Source organism: Apodemus sylvaticus, chromosome X (assembly GCF_947179515.1).
Source record: "Apodemus sylvaticus chromosome X, mApoSyl1.1, whole genome shotgun sequence".
Lineage (NCBI taxonomy): Eukaryota > Metazoa > Chordata > Mammalia > Rodentia > Muridae > Apodemus > Apodemus sylvaticus.
In genome coordinates this window covers 137,533,738-137,543,579 of record NC_067495.1, presented here as the reverse complement: position 1 = coordinate 137,543,579, position 9,842 = coordinate 137,533,738, and the positions used below count along the sequence as shown (strand labels likewise).

General features: G+C 37.6%; 1 non-coding gene across 1 annotated transcript; it reads right to left on the bottom strand.

Annotated features, from left to right (window-relative positions):
* Positions 1-9,361: 9,361 nt before the first annotated feature.
* On the bottom strand, positions 9,362-9,467 carry LOC127675866 (U6 spliceosomal RNA). Its single transcript, XR_007975554.1, has one exon. It is a non-coding gene; the product is annotated as a U6 spliceosomal RNA (small nuclear RNA).
* Between the last annotated feature and the right edge of the window lie 375 nt (positions 9,468-9,842).

Below are 9,842 nucleotides of genomic sequence, written 5' to 3'. Positions count from 1 at the left end.
AGGAAGGAAGGAAGGAAGGAAGGAAGGAAGGAAGGAAGGAAGGAAGGAAGGAAAGCCCAAACCCTTATAGTACTCATGACACTAACATACTATGGTAGGGATACAACGGCATATTGGAATGAAAAACGAAGATACAGATTATAAATTACTATAAGTACATTGTAAAATATTTTTCAGGATATTGAAATCATCTGGAAATCATATGCTAAAATACGGAGTGTTCTCTACGTACTGTGATTCTAGGTGTGTGTAACTTTTGCCTTTTATAAAATACACTATGTTCTCCAAAATCGACCATATAATTGGTCACAAGACAGACCTCAACAAATATAAGAAGATCGAACTAATCCCATGCCTCCTATCAGATCACTATGGAGTAAAAGTGGTCTTCAATAGCAACAAAAACAACAGAAAACCCACATACACGGGGAAACTGAATAATATTCTACTCAATGATACCTTGCTCAAGGAAGAAATAAAGAAAGAAATTAAAGACTTTTTAGAACTTAATGAAAATGAAGACACAACATACCCAAATCTATGGGACACAATGAAAGCAGTGACAAGAGGAAAACTCAGAGCCCTGAGTGCCTCCAAAAAGAAAATGGAGAGAGTATACATTAACAGCTTAATGACACACCTGAAAGTCCTGGAACAAAAAGAAGCTATTTCAACTAGGAGGAGTAGAAGGCAGGAAATCATCAAACTCAGGGTCTAAATCAATCAAGTAGAAACAAAGACAACCATACAAAGAATCAACAAAACCAGGAGCTGGTTCTTTGAGAAAATCAACAAGATAGATAAACCCTTAGCCAGACTAACCAAAGGGCACAGAGACAGTATCCAGATTAACAAACTTAGAAATGGAAGAGGGAGATATAACAACAGAAACTGAAGAAATTCAAAAAATCATTAGATCCTACTACAAAAGCCTATACTCAACACAACTGGAGAATCTGGAGGAAATGGACAGTTTCCTAGACAGATATGCAACACCAAAACTAAAAAAGAATCAAATAGATCATCTAAACAGTCCCATAACAACTGAAGAAATAAAAAGGGTCATAGAAAGTCTTCCAACCAAAAAAAGCACGGGACCAGATGGCTTCAGTGCAGAATTCTATCAGACCTTCATAGAAGACCTAACACCAATACTCTTCAAACTATTCCACAAAATGGAAACAGAAGGAACTCTATCCAACTTGTTCTATGAAGCCACAATTACACTGATACCAAAACCACACAAGGATCCAACGAAGAAAGAGAACTTCAGGCCAATTTCTCTTATGAATATTGATGCAAAAATACTTAATAAAATTCTTGCAAACCGAATCCAAGAACACATCAAAATGATCATCCACCATAATCAAGTAGGCTTCATCCCAGGCATGCAGGGATGGTTCAATATAAGGAAATCCATCAATGCTATCCACTACATAAACAAACTCAAATTAAAAAAACCATATGATCATCTCATTAGATGCAGAAAAAGCATTTGACAAAATTCAGCATCCTTTCATGCTAAAAGTCTTGGAAAGAACAGGAATTCAAGGCCCATACCTAAACATCGTTAAAGCAATATACAGCAAACCGGTAGACAATATCAAACTAAATGGAGAGAAACTTGAAGCAATCCCACTAAAATCAGGGACTAGACAAGGCTGTCCTCTCTCTCCATATCTTTTCAATACAGTACTTGAAGTTCTAGCTAGAGCAATTAGACAACATAAGGAGGTCAAGGGGATACAAATTGGAAAGGAAGAAGTCAAATTATCACTATTTGCAGATGACATGATAGTCTACTTAAGTGACCCGAAAACCTCCACCAGAGAACTCTTACAGCTGAAAAACAACCTCAGCAAAGTGGCTGGTTATAAAATCAACTCAAGCAAATCAGCTGCCTTCCTATACTCAAAGGATAAGCAGGCTGAGAAAGAAGTTAGGGAAATGACCCCCTTCACAATAGCCACAAACAATATAAAGTATCTTGGTGTGACTCTAACCAAACAAGTGAAAGATCTATACGACAAGAACTTCAGGTCTCTGAAGAAGGAAATTGAAGAAGACCTCAGAAAATGGAAAAATCTGCCATGATCGTAGATCGGCAGCATTAATATAGTTAAAATGGCCATCTTGCCAAAAGCGATCTACAGATTCAATGCAATCCCCATCAAAATCCCAATTCAGTTCTTCACAGAGTTAGAAAAAGCAATTCTCAAATTCATCTGGAATAACAAAAAACCCAGGATAGCTAAAGCTATTCTCAACAACAAAAGAAATTCTGGGGGAATCAGTATCCCTGACTTCAAGCAATACTACAGAGCAATAGTGTTAAAAACTGCATGATATTGGCACAGTAACAGACAAGTGGACCAATGGAATAGAATTGAAGATCCAGAAATGAATCCACACGCCTATGGTCACTTGATCTTCAACAAAGGAGCCGAAAACATCCAGTGGAAAAAAGACTGCCTTTTCAACAAATGGTGCTAGATCAATTGGAGGTCAGCATGCAGAAGAATGCGAATTGATCCATTCTTATCTCCATGTACTAAACTTCACTCCAAGTGGATCAAGGACCTCCATGTAAAACCAGACACACTGAAACTAATAGAAAAGAATCTGGGGAAGACCCTTGAGGACATGGGCATGGGGGAAAAATTCCTGAACAGACCACCAATAGCTTATGCTCTAAGATCAAGAATTGACAAATGGGACCTCATAAAATTACAAAGTTTCTGTAAGGCAAAGGACACTGTTAAAAGGACAAAATGGCAACCATCAAATTGGGAAAGGATATTCACCAACCCTCCATCTGATAGAGGCCTAATATCCAATGTATACAAAAAACTCAAGAAGTTAGACCCCAGGGAACCAAATAACCCTATTAAAAATGGGGTACAGATCTAAACAGAGAATTTTCACCTGAAGAAATTCGGATGGCCGAGAGGCACCTTAAGAAGTGCTCAACATCATTAGTCATTAGGGAAATGCAAATCAAAACAACTCTGAGATTTCACCTTACATCAGTCAGAATGGCTAAGATCAAAAACTCAGGAGACAGCAGGTGTTGGCGAGGATGTGGAGAAAGAGGAACACTCCTCCACTGCTGGTGGGGCTGTAAGATGGTACAACCACTTTGGAAATCAGTCTGGTGGTTCCTCAGAAAACTGGACATGACACTTCCGGAGTACCCTGCTATATCTCTCCTGGGCATATACCTAAAGGATTCCCTGGCATGCAATAAAGACACATGCTCCATTATGTTCATAGCAGCCTTATTTATAATAGCCAGAAGCTGGAAAGAACCCAGATGCCCCTCAAAGGAGGAATGGATACAGAAAATGTGGTATATTTACACAATGGAATACTACTCAGCAATTAGAAACAATGAATTCACAAAATTTTTAGGCAAATGGTTTGATCTGGAAAATATCATCCTAAGTGAGGTAACCCAGTCACAAAAGAATACACATGGAATACAATCTCTGATAAGTGGATATTAATTAGCCCAGAATCCCTGAATACCCAAGGCACAAATCGCATAACCAATGACTCACATGAAGAAGTATGGAGAGGGTCCTGATCCTGGAAAGGATTGATCTAGCATTAGAGGGGAATATAAGGACAGAGAAAACGGAGGGAGGTGATTGGAGAAGGGATAGAGAGAAGAAGGTTTATGGGACATATGGGGAGGGGAATCTGGGAAAGGGGAAATCATTTGGAATGTAAACAAAGAATATAGAAAATAAAAATATTTTTTAAATACACTGTTTTTAATATTAAATATATATTTGAAGATACATAAAATTATTTACAATGGAAATGAGTTAATATTCCTATCCCCATGCCATTGCCATATTTTTCTGCCTAGCTTTGGATGCACAGCTCTCTCAGCCTTTGCAGGGTCCCTCTGACCCTCACCCATCTTGCCATCTCCAGACTGGGAAGACTTGCTCATGACTCAGATTGTGCATTGATTTTGCCTTCTAAGTTCCACTAACTCTCTATCACCATTGCACCACACCCACACTCCTAGTAACCAGTCATGTACAAGCAAGAGTGGGGTGAGATTGTCTAGGAGGGAAAGAAAGAAGGAGGAATAATTAACACTAAGCATATCTAGAAAATCCATAGGGAATCATGTTACTGTACTTTTCCTTAAAGTTACATATATTTACATGCGTGTCTATACATTCAAAGAAAGTTTAAAGGAACTTATGCAACCTGGGATGACAGGTCTCCCCACTAAAAGCAATAGATTATCTAACAAAAACCCTGGTGTTGGGCATGGGAAAAGAGCCTCCATTTGTGTCAGGAGAGCCCAAAATGGCATAGACTATTTCCATCATCCTTGGTCGCCTCTCGGATATTGCAGGTAAGTCTGTATTGTTGAAGACACCACATACATTGAACACAGGACTTGTAGGAATACAATTGGAATTGACCTGAAATCCTCCTGTCTGGGCACAAGCTCTCATAGTACCAGAAAAACCAAACTGTGAAAGGAGAAAAGCAATTAATAATGCTACCCAACTATAATGCCTACAAACTTCAACAATGACAAGAATAAAATGGTATCATAAAAGGTGAAACAGTGTCTCTTATCTTCTAGGGGTAGCTAACAGCCATCTAATTGGACTTAAGGACCACTTAATAGACAAGAATTCATGCCTGGTACTGTAAGCCTAGATAACCTTAGAAGAAAACATATACCACTACTTTCCTAAAACCAATATAATTTCTAACTGTATTTTAAATTCAAGTTAACTACAGCTCTCTTCTTTCACCAAAGACGTTTCTTTTTCTAACAGATGGAGACCATTATAGAAATCTACAACTGGTCAATATACAGAGAACAAGTGCCCATCGGGTGCTCTGCCCCAATTGATACATGTATGATACAATCCCTGCAACTAAGTCTCAAAGAATCTTGCCAGAGATGGGAAGACTATAAGAGCAAGAGTACCAGTACATCTGCTGCTAGATTATATTTTCTAGATATAGATAGTTATGTCCATTAAATCTCAACAATATATTGCCTAAATAAGTCCTGAAAAATTATATCAACTTCCAGCGTGGATGGAAGAAGTTTCACAGTATTCCATCCCTAGATGAAGACAGGTATTTAACTTCTGAGAGAAAAATGACTCTGCCTTCTCTAAGGATGTATCACCCAATAGATTTTCCACTCCCAAGTGGCCAGTCATAAAAGTATATACATAATAAGCAACATTAAAAGAACTAAATTGGTTTAACTATATGTAGAGCACAAGGCCATGAGAGGGAGAGGGACAGAGGTACAACAAAGGGACACTTAGAGAAAAGGGAGAGATAGTATCAATATAATACACTTATATGAAATTCTCAACTAAATAAACATTTATAGAAAGAAATTGTATTAATGACTGGAGAGAAAGAAACTACTATTTGATTTGCCTCCTTGTTAGTAGCATTAGTGGCAGCCTTGGCTCTTAACTACACTCTTCCTTTTTATGTTCATCCCTTCAAACTGAGGCCACTGGACCTGCTTCCTTTCAGAGGCCATTGTGGTCAGGAATTGAAACGGCAAAGGAGAACTGTTTGTTACTTCACATGCTCTGTTTTTTTTTTTAGGACTTTCTGAAGCTGAGAATACAAAAGGGGGGCTTGGAAAAAAAGGAGAACCTGTAAAAAGAAGTTGGGAAAACTCATATTACAGAACAAGAATACCTATCCAACCTCTAAATTCCTGTTTACCCAACACACACACACACACACACACACACACACACACACAAATTATACACTAGCCCTTTACTTCATCCAAAAAAAATCTACATTCCCAATACTTCTTTCATTTTTGTTTTTAAGACACTGTAGATCATGCTGGTATGGATATAACTGTATAATCCAGCCTATTTTCAAACTCACAACAACTCATCTGCCTTGGACTAATGAATAACAGAAATATAGGTGTGGGATACCACACCTACTTTTCGTTGTATCTTTTACAAGCAAGGGCACACAGTTTAAGATGGAGAAGTTTCCAAAGATGCAAGCTATGCTATCTAAGATTCCATGGCAGAAAATTTGGAAGTTGATTCCAGACACGTATAGGGTTTCTACAATGGTTAGAAGACCTAGCTCTAGAATAGAATAGAAAGAGGTTCAAGACCTAGCATGACATCTGACAAGGCTTTGTTTGGTGAGCAGTCAATGAAACAACCTTCTAACATTGCAAAGAAAGTAGATGAGATAATAGAAGTAAATGTTTTAGTGCACACTGCTAGCCACACATTATACCTAAAACAAATGTAAGTTATCTTTAGCATTAGTAAGACCTTTGTGACATAATTTCTTTGCTTTATTACACATGCTTCCTCTAGACTCTCATTTTCAGAAATCATCTCACATATTAGAAATTTTCTAGTCACTCTGACCACATGAAATACCACTCATTAACCTTAAGTGCCCCGTGCAGGACCTATCACTTTGCAGTTGACACATGGACACTTACTCTAATATCAGCTGTGCTGCATCTACTGCAGCTCTTCCCTTTGAAAGTCTTTCCTTGGTAGCCTCTTGAGTACACTGTGACACCCTGTGATTTCCAAAGTCAAATAAATAATTGCTCAATTTCCTCCTGAGCTTTAAGGAAATGTCAAAATCATTATAGAGATTGCTGAAGACTGTACTAGGGCCTTGTTACTAGTCCACTGCATCGCTATTACCTTCATCCCTAATCAAACCTTGGGTGGTTTTAGGAGCAGATTCAGACTACAATTCAGATTTAATCATAACACTTAAAGCACATCATTTTGCACCACTTGTTTTCTTTTCTTGAAGTTAATTTAGAACAGTTAGCCAGTGCTAATTAGGGCTACAGAATATGGAAAGAAAAATATCAACAATTAAGAAAAAAAAACCATTTTCTATAACCTCAGCATTTTCTGTGAAACAATTTTACAGGATGACTAAAAACATTACATTTTAAAATTAAAATCAGTCAGGCACTCTCACCTTTGGTTCTAGCTCATGATCAGGGCATGTAGCCCAGTGGTAGAACACATGTTTGGTTTGCAAAAGGCTTCTGGGTTCAATTCCCAGCATGGAAAAAATGGATTTTAGGAAAAGTGACAGCAAAAAGGAAATGAACAAGCCAAAAGAGACTTTGGACAATCCACAGTCTGACAAATTAAAAAATGTCTGTATTGAAGTAAATTCCCAAGCCATACATCAGTCTGGGCATGTGCCATATACTAACTACCCTTGGTGTTATAATAAAAGAAAAAATACAGTTTTCAAAGGCACAGGTGCAAGCAGCTGTAGAGAATCAATAATGCCCCTTCCAGAGGAATTATGTGGTTTTATAATGTCAGATCCCTTCTTCTGTAATGAGAACTGGATACACTGCCTAGAACTTACACAGCTTTGGTAGTGCTTAAATTTTAAAAATTCAGCTATAGCAAAAACTACCTTGGGAGGAAGAAATCCACCCACCAAGTCACCTTTGTAAAATCACAGTACCTTTTAAAATTTCAATCTATTGGCATATAAAAATGGACACAACATGTATGCAAATATTCTTTTTGAAAAGGTTGAAATGCAATACAAATATAAATGATAATGTATGATAATTTCTATATGTTATTTACAATGCACTTTAGACAGATGAAGGAAAGCCCTAAAGTTGATCTGTATCTGTGAGGTAGGGAGACAAGACTCAGAATCATTTCACCATGTTTCCTCCTTTAGTAAGAGAAATATTTCTTGGGTATATCAAGGCAGAAAAACATCAAAACACCTAATCATAGCCAAATTCCATGTCTCTGTCTCCATCACATATTCACCCTCCCCACATCGAATAAGTTTAGCTCCCTCTTCCTATAAGCCCGGCTCTATACATTTTCCAGAAGCACAAACAGCATTACTTCATTGACAAAAATATTAATATAAAAACAAATAAGTACTCATTATAGAAGTTCCTGAGAAATGATTTATGCAATATCAAGTTAATACAGCCAAATGACATTTTTTTCAAATAGTCTTTAATTCTGAAAACTCTGCAACATCTCTTTGCAGATTGATGATAAGCTACTGGAAATAGAAAGACTATTCACAGCCCTGCAATAATCCCAATGATCTCACATTCTACAACTACATCATTACACACAGAGTGCTTCTTTTCCCAGTGCAACACCAAAGGCTGTTGCTTTACTTCTAGGGCCTGGAAAAGAGAAATTTGACAAGAGAAATATGCATGCATTTATTTCTAGATCTCAATGGATCACAGTTACCAGCTTCACTACCACCCATCGAAATCTGAAGAGGTCTGGGATAAAGCACCATGTAACAGAGACTTGATTTCAGAGGTCTGTAGAACACTTGGACCCTTTTAAGGGTGTGAATGTTGGGGTGCATTTAATGTTAGAGAGGCTTTCTAAACTATGTTAAACTATAGTAAAAAAAAACTATGCTCACTCAAATGTGTAACATTTAAGTACAACAGAACCAGAGACCGGTTTTTATATTTCCCTTGCTATGAAGAACAGAACAGATTTGGAAGCAAATATTAAAATAAAGCTGCTCCTGCACATCGGGCATGGACTGAGTTTCGTGGAACTATGTACTTGATTAGGGAAATTTTAAGCTTTCATTTTCCCTTTTATTTCAGGTCTGTGTATAGCCATTCATATGATATAATGCAAATGAAAAGAGGGTCACAAAACGCATGCTCAAAGTGCACTAAAATACAAGACATGGCTGTCTTAGTGTATGGAGTGCTAGTGCAGTGTAACACACTGCACTGGAAAAGCATGAACAAAACAGACAATATTGCAGTGGGATCAGGAATAGATAATGTTACAGATGCAAACTGAAAATAAACCTGTGCTCTCATCTTGAATGCACCAGTAAGTAGCAATTTGCAGATTGCTGGTAATTTAATTAAAATCAGGTTAGCATTTGCAACCACTCTACTTTTTAGAAGTCATTTTTCTTAGAAGTAAGCATTTGAAATAAAATAAATTAATAAATTGGGTAGTAAGGGGCTGGAGAGATGGCTGTGTTTAAGAGCCTTGACTGTTCTTCCAAGGACCCTAAGATTAACTCTCAGGATCCATATGATGATTCACAATGGTCTGTAAATTCAGTTCCAGGGGATCTGATGGCCTCTTCTGACTTCTGGTGAGCACTGCATACATATGGTGCACAGACATACATGCAGGCAAAGCACAAAACGCACAAATATACATAAAATAAAAACAAATCCCAAAAAATAGTTTTAAAAGGTGGATACTGAGTCTGTTAAATAACTTCCACTTCTATCCAGAAAACTAATGCAGAGTTTCCTTGTCTTCTAAAGTATTTTAATTGATACTGAAATTATCAAATATTCATGGATTTGCATGTTATCTTTGTTCAGGAGCCATGTTATCTTCTCTGTATCAGTACAATTTTAGTATATTCACTGTCGAAGCAAGCAATATTTATTATATTGTGTTTTCTATATCTTGGGTGAATAAATTTTTGTTTGAAAACAAAGGGTTCTGTTAAAGAAATAACAGAAACAAGGGAGGGAGGAGAAACAGAAGAAAAGAGGAGGGAATGAGTGAAGAGGGAGGGGAAGAAAGCACCGAGATTAAAAATCTGACCGATTTGTCAAAATATAACACTATAACAGTGACCTGGCAAACAAAGGGTATGGCTTCTTTTAATTATCTCACGAACCTGCTGTGGACACTTGAGCATTATAAGCCCTCCACCGCCTTCCCTCCCAAGGATGCCTGCTCAGTCCCAGGAAAATCCAAGCCTGTATGGCCCCAGGAACACCCAGGTTAGACTCCAAACCTCCTATCCCC